Source organism: Mirounga angustirostris, unplaced genomic scaffold (assembly GCF_029215605.1).
Source record: "Mirounga angustirostris isolate CCGP_5_RB_7025 unplaced genomic scaffold, mMirAng1.0.hap1 SCAF_12, whole genome shotgun sequence".
Taxonomy (NCBI): domain Eukaryota; kingdom Metazoa; phylum Chordata; class Mammalia; order Carnivora; family Phocidae; genus Mirounga; species Mirounga angustirostris.
In genome coordinates this window covers 69,279,891-69,291,209 of record NW_026991720.1, presented here as the reverse complement: position 1 = coordinate 69,291,209, position 11,319 = coordinate 69,279,891, and the positions used below count along the sequence as shown (strand labels likewise).

Genomic DNA, 11,319 nt, shown 5'->3' with positions numbered 1-11,319 from the left:
CAAAACCATATGTGCATAAAAATTAATCACAATATGATTATAATAGCAAAAAACGAAATCTAGTTAAATGAGCAAGAACAAAGAATTAAAGGAGTTAGGCACTTTTGTGTGATGGAATGGTATTAAGTCATGAAAAAACGTCTCAAAATATTTAGTAACATGAGAGAAACACTTCAAATATATTGGCATGTGAAAAAGCAAGTTATAAGTATATACCAAAATTGAGAAAAATACACTTAATATATTTTTTTAAGATTTATTTATTTATTTGACAGAGAGAGAGAGACAGCTAGAGAAGGAGCAAAAGCAAGGGAAGTGGGAGAGGGAGAAGCAGGCTTCCCGTAGAGCAGGGAGCCCGATGCGGGGCTCGATCCCAGGACCCTGGGACCATGACCTGAGCCGAAGGCAGATGCTTAATGACTGAGCCACCCAAGCGCCCCCAAAAATACTTAATGGTGTTTATCTCTGAGTCTGAGACAACATACAAAATAATTTCTTGTTTCTTTTCCAAATTCTCTTAAGAAACTATTTGCTTTTATAAGACAAAATAAATAATACATGTTATTTATAAAACGGCACTGAATAAATAAGTTAAATATCGTTGAAACTGGTCGTTCAAATAACTCAAAATCATTCTCTTTATTTGTTAAAATGTATGTTTGAGTTCCTTCAGGCAGCCTTTAAGAATGGAAATTTTAGATATACATCTGTATTTTGGAAATTCTCCAGGAATATTCGATGTACATATGCTACCTGGACATACAGGATTTGATTAAAAGGAAATGGCCAAATTAGAAGTATATTTTACATCCTTAAAGAATTAAAGAAAGTTGAAAAGGCAACAAAAGCCATGTTTTTGCAAAGGATAGTCAAGTACCTTTTTCAAAAGGGTATTTATTCTAATTCATACACCAGGCCTCAGGATGGATTCACATTCTCATTCACTGTTCACAGGATCCAGGGCATTTCTCAAGCACCAGGTGCACATTGTGGTGTTTTTAATAATAGATAGCGAAATGAAGAAGAAGCTCCAGCCGGAAATTAAGAGGGGAATTTAAAGAAATAAATAAAGCCTATGAAGATGATGACCATACCTAAACCTATTAAATGCTGGTCATCTCCTCTTTTATCTTTTCCCCAGGGTGTGTGTTTGTTTTTTAACAAAATGTCCCCAACAACAGTTAATATTACATTCAGCCATGTAATCACCTGCAGAATTTCTGATTAGCAGGGATCAGAGTATATTTTCATTTGCAGGAACCAATCCTTTAATCCTCCAAATAGTAAAATGAGCCACAAAGTAGGACAGACTGCAAACACAGAGTGTTGATTTTTCTTGCTTAAATGACAAATATCCGTGGTCATCTAGTGTGATTTCATCAGATAGTTCTAGAAGGCTCAAAACTGCAGTTGGATCATTAAGGTACTCACAAGGAATGAATTTCAGTCCTTCATGTTCTTTTCCTTGCATTCAGCGTTTCCAAAGTCAAATGTGTGCATTGCTGGGTTCCTCCGAGTATAGGAAAGTTGATAGAACTTAGTCCCATGGTTTGCTCCATCAACACCATGTGCCTACTGCTTCCAAGATTGAGAATGCGCCCTGTGCCCCTTCTTGGGAAGTTTGCCTCAGGAAGTGATCTCACATCAAAGTACCAACAGATCTGATCCGACAGACACTCCCTATTCCCAAACAAAAGGAAGAATGTTTCTCCTCACTCTTAGTTGAAAATTACCAGCCAGAGTTCACATGAGGATGATTGGGTTGCTTCATGATCTGTCAGAAGAAACGAAAAATAAAATCATTCCTTATGATGGGAATATTTGAATTGCATTTTCACACAAGTTTCCCAAATTGTAAGACTTGCTGCCACAGAAGAAACACTTGCTAATTTACTGAGAAGTCTGAGGCCTGGAATGCACATTGACCTGTTCAAACTGGAAGCAGACATTTAGATTGGTGTTTCAAGTACCAATTCAGACTAGAAGGCATAAAAACATACATTATAGAGGCCATAAAAACACAATATGGAAACCTAATAAATATAAGATGGGTCAGGACTGACTCTGAGGTCTAAAATCCAAATGAGAATTAGCTACGGCATCTGCAATTTGTTTTTCTTTTTTAGTAAATGGGAATGGAATCACTATACTTGGGTGAGTAGAGCAAATATCCTCTGAAATGCCATCCTCGTTTTTTCCCAATATTGCCTTGGCATACTTTTAGCTTTTACTTCTAGAGTTAAGTTTGAAGATCATCCAGGGTAAAAGCAGAAATGGATTAAGTTTTGACAAATAAGTAGCGGGAGGAGGAAGAGAATTGCCCTGAACAAGAAAAATAATCAAAGACATAGGGGATGGAACAGGATCTGTTTTCTATCTCTAGTGGAAACTGATAAAGAGAAAAGAATTTAACTGGCAATCGGAAGGTTTAAGTTAGGTATCTTGAAGATTTTACAGGTTTTCCCGTTACTAATTGTCGCTACCTTTTAATAAGAGCTAAATTCTTTAGATGCATTATAGGTATGAATTTCAACATCACAATTTCAAGTGTGCAGAAAATGTGATTTTCTTGATTGTCATAATTGTCAGCTCTCTGATCTGAGCTCCCAGCCTGCCTCATGTAGGAAGCTTAATAGAGTCATTTCTGATCTTTTTTTCTCTTTTCAATAGATTGATTTTTTTTGGCCTATTCATACATAGAGATTCAGAAACCCTGTAGTTCAATCTTCCTTCCTGGTGTTCTGTACCTTCTGTCACTCAAAAGCTTACAGGGACAAGAGCAGAGGAAGACTGGCATGCTCTGCACCCTTCCTTTGGTCCAAACAACTCTTCCCCTTTTACCCAGGGGCTGGCTTGGTCTTCGGCTTCCTAGGGTATCTCCCTCTCTGTCCTTGGCTGAGCTCTCTACCTCACAGCCCATCTGCAATGTCCCACATTCAGAAAACTGAGCTGAAACACTCCACTGGTCCTGGAACATTTCCTGAACTGTTCTCAATTCACACCTCTTTTATTTCAAGCACTTTCCTACATTTAATTTTATTCAAATCCCATCCATTCTTCAGAGCCCCAAATATTTCTCCCTGATCCCCTCACCTGAAGGGATTTTTCTTTTTTGAATTCACAGTCTGTTCCTCTCCTCTGGCCTTTATCACCTTTCACTGGCACAAACATTCAGCTGGCAAACACTCATATAGGTGGACCTGTTGTTGACTCTTGGCATCTGTACGATTGGGAGGATGTCTATTCTGATTGACTCTTGGCTATGTCCTACTAGTTTTTTGTTTTGTTTCATTTTTGCATTTTTAATTCCACTTCTGCCTTCTGCCCTAGATTATAATAAATTATATCCATGCTTTTCTCTCCCACTGTAAACTCCTTAAGGAAGGAAATGTTTCTATTTGGTAGCTCATTCAATGCCTTGCACATAGTAGGCAATCAAAAATACTTATTAAATGAATCGTCAGGTAAAACAAGACTAGGCTACAACATTTTCTTTGGTGTAAGGATGAAAAAGACAGGAGACATCATTCATCATTGGCATATAAATACAATTTACTTGCCAGCATTACTCTCTTCTGTCTACTCCCTGATGCCTACTCAAAGTCTCATAATTTTTAATTTGAGAAAAGAACCAGTGGGGTACTTTGGTTTTAATTTGTGGAGAAAAAAAGAAAATAAAATTATTCAAACTTTGCTCTTCTACCATTGACAGTTAATAATATCACTGTCATCACACTGAGCATTTTTAAAAGGCATTTGAGAAAATCATCTTTTCCCTAATTTAACATTTTAACATTTTAATTTCAATTCCCTCTCAGGAGTATTAAAACTCAGAAGCACTTTGTCACTTTTGTGCTCCTCCATTACTTTGATATAAAAACAGAAATAGTAAATACAGTTTAAGAATACTTCCATTTTACAAGGACCAGATCCTGAGACCTTCATAAAATTTTAGATTATTATTCGGCATCACTGTTCAAAGACTTGGCTTTATTTTCAGAACTATTAAGCGAAAATAAAAAAGAGCCCCTCCCGCCCTATTGTAGATAACTGAAAGACTGTTTTTTACTTTGGAACATTTAGTTTGTGAGAATAGAGAGCAACAAAAAGCTGTTGAAATGTAGACATTGGTTGAAGGGTTTACTCACTTCCTAGCTAAGAGACTGGTGTTTATACCAGCTTTCTAGAATATAGATTCCATTTCCTGTCTTCACGAGTTACAGATGAATATGTGAGGTACCCATGAAATCATTGGCAAATTGTTGAAACTATGAATGTTAAATCTACAAATGCCAGAGGCCTGCTGTTAAGGCTGTCACCAACTTAGCTCTAAGTTAGGAGTTCTCCTTGTTTAAATGGTTATATCTACTACCACCACTCCAATTTCCCTAATGACCCTCAAAACTCCTAGAGGAGCTGCCAACTCCTATGTCATCCTCAGTTTCCTAGAGCCTAGTGTTCAGAGGAGCTTGGAACTTGGGAGTTTAGGATTTGATAAGATCCAGACAGCTCAATGTCTGGAAGGGGCTGGGCTGTGGATTCAAGTTTATAGTCATGATTCTCAGAACATGGGCCAGAGCAAATGCAGATTCTTATTCCTAACACCTGACCTACTGGACTAGACTCTCTAGTGGGTCATCCTGGGAATCTGCATCTTAAAATCCCTCCTTATATGATTTTTTTTAGATTGAAAAAAAGTCACAGTGTTAGGGGCGCCTAGTGGCTTAGTCGGTTAAGTATCTGCCTTGAGCTCAGGTCATCATCTCAGAGTCCTGGGATGAAAGCCCTGAGTTGGGCTCTCTGATCAGTGGGGGAGGCTGCTTCTCCCTCTCTCCCTGCTGGTGTGCTCTTTCTCTGTCTTTTGTGCTCCCTCTCTCTCTCAAATAAATAAAGTCTTTTTTAAAAAACTCACAATGTTAGAGATACCATGTAAATTTCAGATTGCCCACTGTCCCAGAAAAAGGAGTTCTCAACGTAAATAGCTTTACTGACAATTTCAGTCAAGAAACCAAGGTTGCCTTTCTAAGTAGTGCCTCACCTGAGTAAAAACCCATGGATGGCATTGTAAACCTGCTTGTAGAACAAAATTAAATTTCTAATAATCTCAATACAGTTCACCAACATTTTTTGAGGAATATTTAAATGATTCCTTTGTCTCTCAAAATCCCAAGGAAAGAAGGCCATTCATCTGTTGTTGAACTAGAAACTGGTAAATCAGGATGACCCAGATGATTATGCGTTCATGATGTGGTCTGAGAAGGGGGTGCTTTTGCTCAACTCTGTCAGGTTAAAATTATTTGGATAACTTCTACACAAACGGCACATCTGTAGTAGCTTTATTTATTGTCAGTAGCCTTGAATGATGATTGCGATAAAAACATATACTCCTATCCGAAACCAAATAGAAGAGGCTACCGTTTTTCACTTAGCGCTGAAAGATTCTATTTTAGAGAGGAATTGAAATCTTTTGTTTTTCAAGTAGCACATTATAAACATCACTTGGAGCATTTCCTTATTCAGTTTTGTGCAACTAATGGTTTCTTCAAGTTAGTTAGGTGATTGCTAGCAATTAATTAGTAAGGTTAACATGGTTCTTATTGATCAGCCTGACAGCAGTGATTGACAACATTAATATAATTGCTTTATTTCTCAGAAAACCTTAGCATGAGAACCTAATAGTAGTGGGAAACAGTTGGGAGATAAAGAAAAATAGATTATATGCTTTAGATTGGGCCAATTACCTTAACATGCTGCCAGGGCTTTGATAACTATATTAAGGGCTAAGGCTTCCTACCCTTAGGCAGCCAAGAGCTTATTTTCTGTCCTTCCCCTATACCTTGGATGACAATGAATCTCCACAGGGGACAGAGAAGAAGTTGGTCTATGATCTGACATAAACCCTGCATTACTATTTCAATTATAATCATGATGAGCAAATAACGGAATAGTTTGTAACCACAGTTTGAAAATTCAGAGTTCAATTTTAACATCTTTTCTTATGTTAAACATCTTTTCTTATGAAATAGGATATTGAAAGGGAAGACAAGTTTGCTCCACTTTCTACCTCTCTAAAGTTCTAATAAAGTTACATATATTCCCTCCTAGTTGTCATTCAGATATGAAAGTAATATTGGTGATGTTCTAGAATGATTCCAGATCTGGCTACAGTATTTTTCCCTTAAGTCATCCTTGTTCAAGGGATACTAGGAAGAGAAGATAAAACCTAAGGATCAGGGCCATCTTGTGACTGATCCAGAGTTCCAGTGTTTTCCCTGGGAATTTAATAGAAACCTTCAGTCCTTTGTTGCTTGACCTACTCTTGCAAAATGACTAGGTTTTTTTGTTTTTATAAAAGATTTTATTTATTTATTAGACAGAGAGAGAGCACATGCAGGGGGAGCTGGAGGCAGAGGGAGGGGGAGAAGCAGGCTTCCCGCGGAGCAGGGAGCCGGATGCGGGGCTCGATCCCAGGACCCTGGGATCATGACCTGAGCCGAAGGCAGATGCTTAACGACGGAGCCACCCAGGTGCCCCCAAAATGACTAGTTCTTTATTGTACTCAACCTATCCTTCAGAATGACTGTGTTAAACCTTCATAATTACCGTAGCTATCAAAAATTTTAAAGATAGCTTTTCTTCTTGTTAAAATGATTAGGAAAATAAGTATAGGTTTTGTTTGGATATTTGTTCAGGATGTTATGGTTGTTCTAAAAGATGTTCAAATACATGTTTCTACTTAAAAAAACATAAAATTGTAGATCCCTTTCATTAGAATTACCACTTACTGAGAACATTCTGTATTCTAGATACCTTTAAGGTAAAATAAGTACACTATCTTCAATTCTTACAGCAATATGACAAATTGTAGCCCCAGTCTGACGGATGAGGAAACTAATAGAATAAAGAATGAGTACAAGTTCAGGCAGGTAAATTAGGGACAAAATTCAGATTTATCTGGTTTCACAGCCTGTGTCCTTTTTTCTATAGCAACTTCCACTTGGTGGAAGCCCTTAGGTTCCATTTAACCTTCCTACATTCAAAGGTATAATTGTTCCTTTATTATGCTCTAACAGAGATTTAGAGGGTCACTTCTGTTGGTGGTGCTATCAGAAAGAAAAGTAATATAGTGGTTGAGATTTTAGGTCTCTTGTCAGCCTTGCTGGGTCTGAATCTTGGCTCTGACCCTTCCTAGCTGTGTGTCCTTGTATATATAACTCTATTTCCTCCTCTTTAAAATGAAGGTAATAGTACTCTACCTCACCAAGGCTGTCACATGGATTAAACGAATTAGTGCAGTGCTTCTCAAACTTCAGTATGCATACAAATCATTTGGGAGCCTGGTAAACCTGTGGATCCCAGTTCCACAATCTAGGGTAGAACCTGAGATTATGTGTACAGGATACATAGAACAGTGAACAGTGGCTGACATAGAATAAGTTTTCAATAAATGTCAGTTGTGATCATTTAATGATCAGATGAGGGAGGGTCCCTTAGAGAAAGTACTACCTTTGAATGAATTTTTGAGGGAATGATAATTGAAGAGATCCTACAGTGTGCAGGCCAGCTCACTATGCCAGAACCTCTAAAAGATTCCATCACTATGTGGCTAAAGGGTCAGGTCAGGCCACCATCTTACTGGAAATTGTATAATTTTGAAAATTCAGTTAGGAAGAATAGGCTGTGATGTAGCCACCTGAAAAGCAACTCATTTATTGAACAAATATTTATTAAGTGTCTTGTGTTTTAACTATAAGAGATTTGGGGTCAGTTAAGCATGGAGTGTATGTCAGGCATTGAACTTGACACTAGGAATACTTGGCCATGCCTTATTTTAAAACATTTTCCTCCATAGGAAATGCAGCATATACCTCCCAGCACTAGTTGCAAGGTAAATGGATTTGTTTTATAGGGAGTATCTGTCCTTCCCCTGCTTCAGTGCTCCTTTCCACTTCATATCTGTGATTTCCAATTTACTCCCTATAGTGCCTCCATTTCAATCTGTTTATTGTAAGTACATCACTCTTCTGGACAATTCCTGAACATACTCATTTTCTCATCCACCCCACATATTTTTATTGAGTACCCAATTCATGTATAATCAACAGTTCTTAGCATTGTGTGTGTTGGAAAAAATAATTAACAGGTAATTAACCATAATTTCATGGTCTATAGTGTTTTTATTTGACTGCTACAAAATAAAACCTTGTTTGCTTGCATGCCTAGCATATCTGCAAGCAAATAAAAGAGAACTTCTAGCCATAAGAATATACAGACCACCTTAAAGTAAACACTGATACTTTACATCCATGTTTAACTCTATAATATAAAGATGTTAGAAACTCAGCTGAAAACAAACTTCCGAAGCAGGCCCTATGGCTTAATAGATGCCTTTTCATGAAACATATTTATATTAATGTATTTTTGTCCACTTTCACTTGTCTATCCTAGATCAGCTTAATTGTTCTGGACATCATTCTTGTATTACTTCTTAGGAGGTAGTAATAATGGTTTCACATGTTAGAATCCCTAAGATTTTCTCATTTGCTATGGAACCTTTGGGTATTCCAGCAAGTTTTTGGCACATAGTCTGCTAAATGCTCAAAAGAATAAAACAAAAGACAGTTGTTTTTTTTCCCCCCGCTAGCTTTATTGAGGTATACTTGACAAATAAAAATTGTATATATTTAAGGAATACAAAAAATATATATATACACACACACATATTCTGAAGTTATCACAATCAAGCTAATTAACGTATCACTTCACATAGTTATGATTTTTGTGTATGTAGTGAAAACACTTAAGATCAACTCTCTTAGCAAATTTCAAGTATATAGTACAGTATTATCATTATTATTAAAAAATTTTGAGTATAGTTGACACAATGTTACATTAGTTTCAGGTGTATAACATAATGATTCAGCTTCTCTGTATGTTATGCTATGCAAGTGTAGCTACCCTATCTGTCTTCGTACAATGCTTACTGTAATATCATTGACTATATTCCCTGTGCTATGCCTTTTAGTCCCATGACTTACTCATTCCATAACTGGAAGCCTGTATCTCCTACTCCCCTTCACTCATGTTGCCCATCCCTCCACCTCTCTCCCTTCAGTAACCATCAGTTTGTCCTCTGTATTTATAGGTCTGATTCTGATTTTTGTTTGTTTATTCATTTTTTTTAGATTCCACATATGAGTGAAATCATACCATATTTGTCTTTCTCAGTCTGATTGACCTCACTTAATATAATATATTCTAGCTTCATCCATGTTATTGCAAATGGTACAGTCTCATCCTTTTTAATAGCTATGTAATATTCCATTACAATATAGTATTATTAGCTATAGTCATCATGCTGTGTGTTAGATCTTCAGACCTTTATTCATCCCACATAATAACCTTTGTACCTTTTGACCAACATTTCCTCATTTCTCCCACATCCAGCTCTTGGCTATCACCATTCTACTCTCTGCTTTTATGAGTTTGACTTTCTTTTCTTTTTTTTACTTCAATCCATTTTATTTTTTTTAATTTTAATTCCAGTATAGTTAACATACAGAGTTATATTAGTTTTAGGTGTACAATATAGTGATTCAACAATTCTGTACATTACTCTGTGCTCATCATGGTAAGTGTACTCTTAATCCCCTTTACCTATTTCACCCATCCTCCCACCCACCTTCCCTCTGATAACTATCAGTTTGCTCTCTATAGTTAAGAGTCTCTTTTTAGGGCACCTGGGTGGCTCAGTCGTTAAGCGTCTGCCTTTGGCTCAGGTCATGATCCCAGGGTCCTGGGATCGAGTCCCACATCGGGCTCCCTGCTCGGCAGGAAGCCTGCTTCTCACTCTCCCACTCCCCCTGCTTGTGTTCCTGCTCTCGCTATCTCTCTCTCTGTCAAATAAATAAATAAAATCTTTAAAAAAAAAAAGTCTCTTTTTAGTTTTTTCCTTTTTTCATTCATTTTTTTTGTTTCTTAAATTCCATATATGGGTGAAATCATACTGTGTTTGTCTTTCTTTGACTGACTTATTTTGCTTAGCATTATACCCTCTAGATCTATCCATGTTGTTGCAAATGGCAAAATTTCATTCTTTTTAATGGCTGAGTAATATTCCATTGTATATACCACATCTTTTTTATCCATTCATCCAACGATGGACACTTGGACTGCTTCCATAATTTGGCTATTGTAAATAATGCTGCAATAAACATAGGGAAGCATATATCTTTTTGAATGAATGTTTTCATATTCTTTGGGTAAATACCCAGTAGTAGAATTACCGAATCATATGGTAATTCTATTTTTAACTTTTTGAGGAACCTCCATACTGTTTTCCACAGTGACTGTACCAGTTTTGCATTCCCACCAACAGTGCACAAGAGTTCCTTTTTCTCCATATCTCACCAACACTTATTTCTTATGTTTTTGACTTTAGCTATTCTGACAGATGTGAGGTGATAATCTCTTTGTAGTTTCAATTTGCATTTCCCTGATGATGAGTGATGTTGGGCTCTTTTCGTGTATCTGTTGGCCATCTATGTCTTCTTTAGAACAATGCCTGTTCATGTCTTCTGTCCATTTTTTAATTGGGTTAATTGTTTTTATTGTTGTTGAATTGTATAAGTTCTTTATATATTTTGGATACTAACCCTTTATCAGATATATCATTTGTAATTATCTTTTCCCATTCAGTAGATTTCTTTTAGTTTTGTTGATTTCTTCCTTTGCTATGCAAAAGCTTTTTATTTTGATGTAGTCCCAATGGTTTATTTTTGCTTTTGCTTCCCCTGTCTCAGAAGCCATGTCTAGAAAGATGTTTCTATGGCTGATGTCACAGAAATTACTGCCTGTGCTGTCTTTGAGAATTTTTATGGCTTCAGGTCTCACATTTAGGTCCTTATTCCATTTTGACTATATATTTGTGTGTGGTGTAAGAAGGTGGTCCAATTTCATTATTTTGCATGTAGCTGTCCAGTTTTCCCAACCATTTGTTGAAGAGACTGTCTTTTTCCCATTGGGTATTCTTGCCTTCTTTGTTGAATATTAATTAATTGACCATTCAATCGTGGGTCTATTTCTGGGCTGGCTACCCTGTTCTAGTGATCTGTATGTCTATTTTTTGTGACAGGACCATACTGCTTTTATTACTAAAGCTTTGTAGTATATCTTAAAATCTGGGATTGTAATACCTTCACTTTTGTTCTTTTTCAAAATTGCTTTGGCTCTTCAGGGTCTTCTGTGGTTCCATACAAATTTTAGGATTGTTTGCTTAGTTCTGTGAAAAATGCTGTTGGTATTTTGAAGGGATTGCAT

At 36.8% G+C, this 11,319-nt stretch overlaps 1 long non-coding RNA gene across 2 annotated transcripts in view; it reads right to left on the bottom strand.

Moving 5' to 3' along the window:
* Positions 1-976: 976 nt before the first annotated feature.
* Positions 977-11,319, bottom strand: part of LOC123835561 (uncharacterized) — a 71,690-nt gene continuing 61,347 nt past the window's right edge. For both annotated transcript variants that reach the window (XR_010406535.1, XR_010406534.1), the window contains one exon: positions 977-1,774. This is a non-coding gene — a long non-coding RNA (uncharacterized LOC123835561). The remainder of the gene's footprint in view (positions 1,775-11,319) is intronic.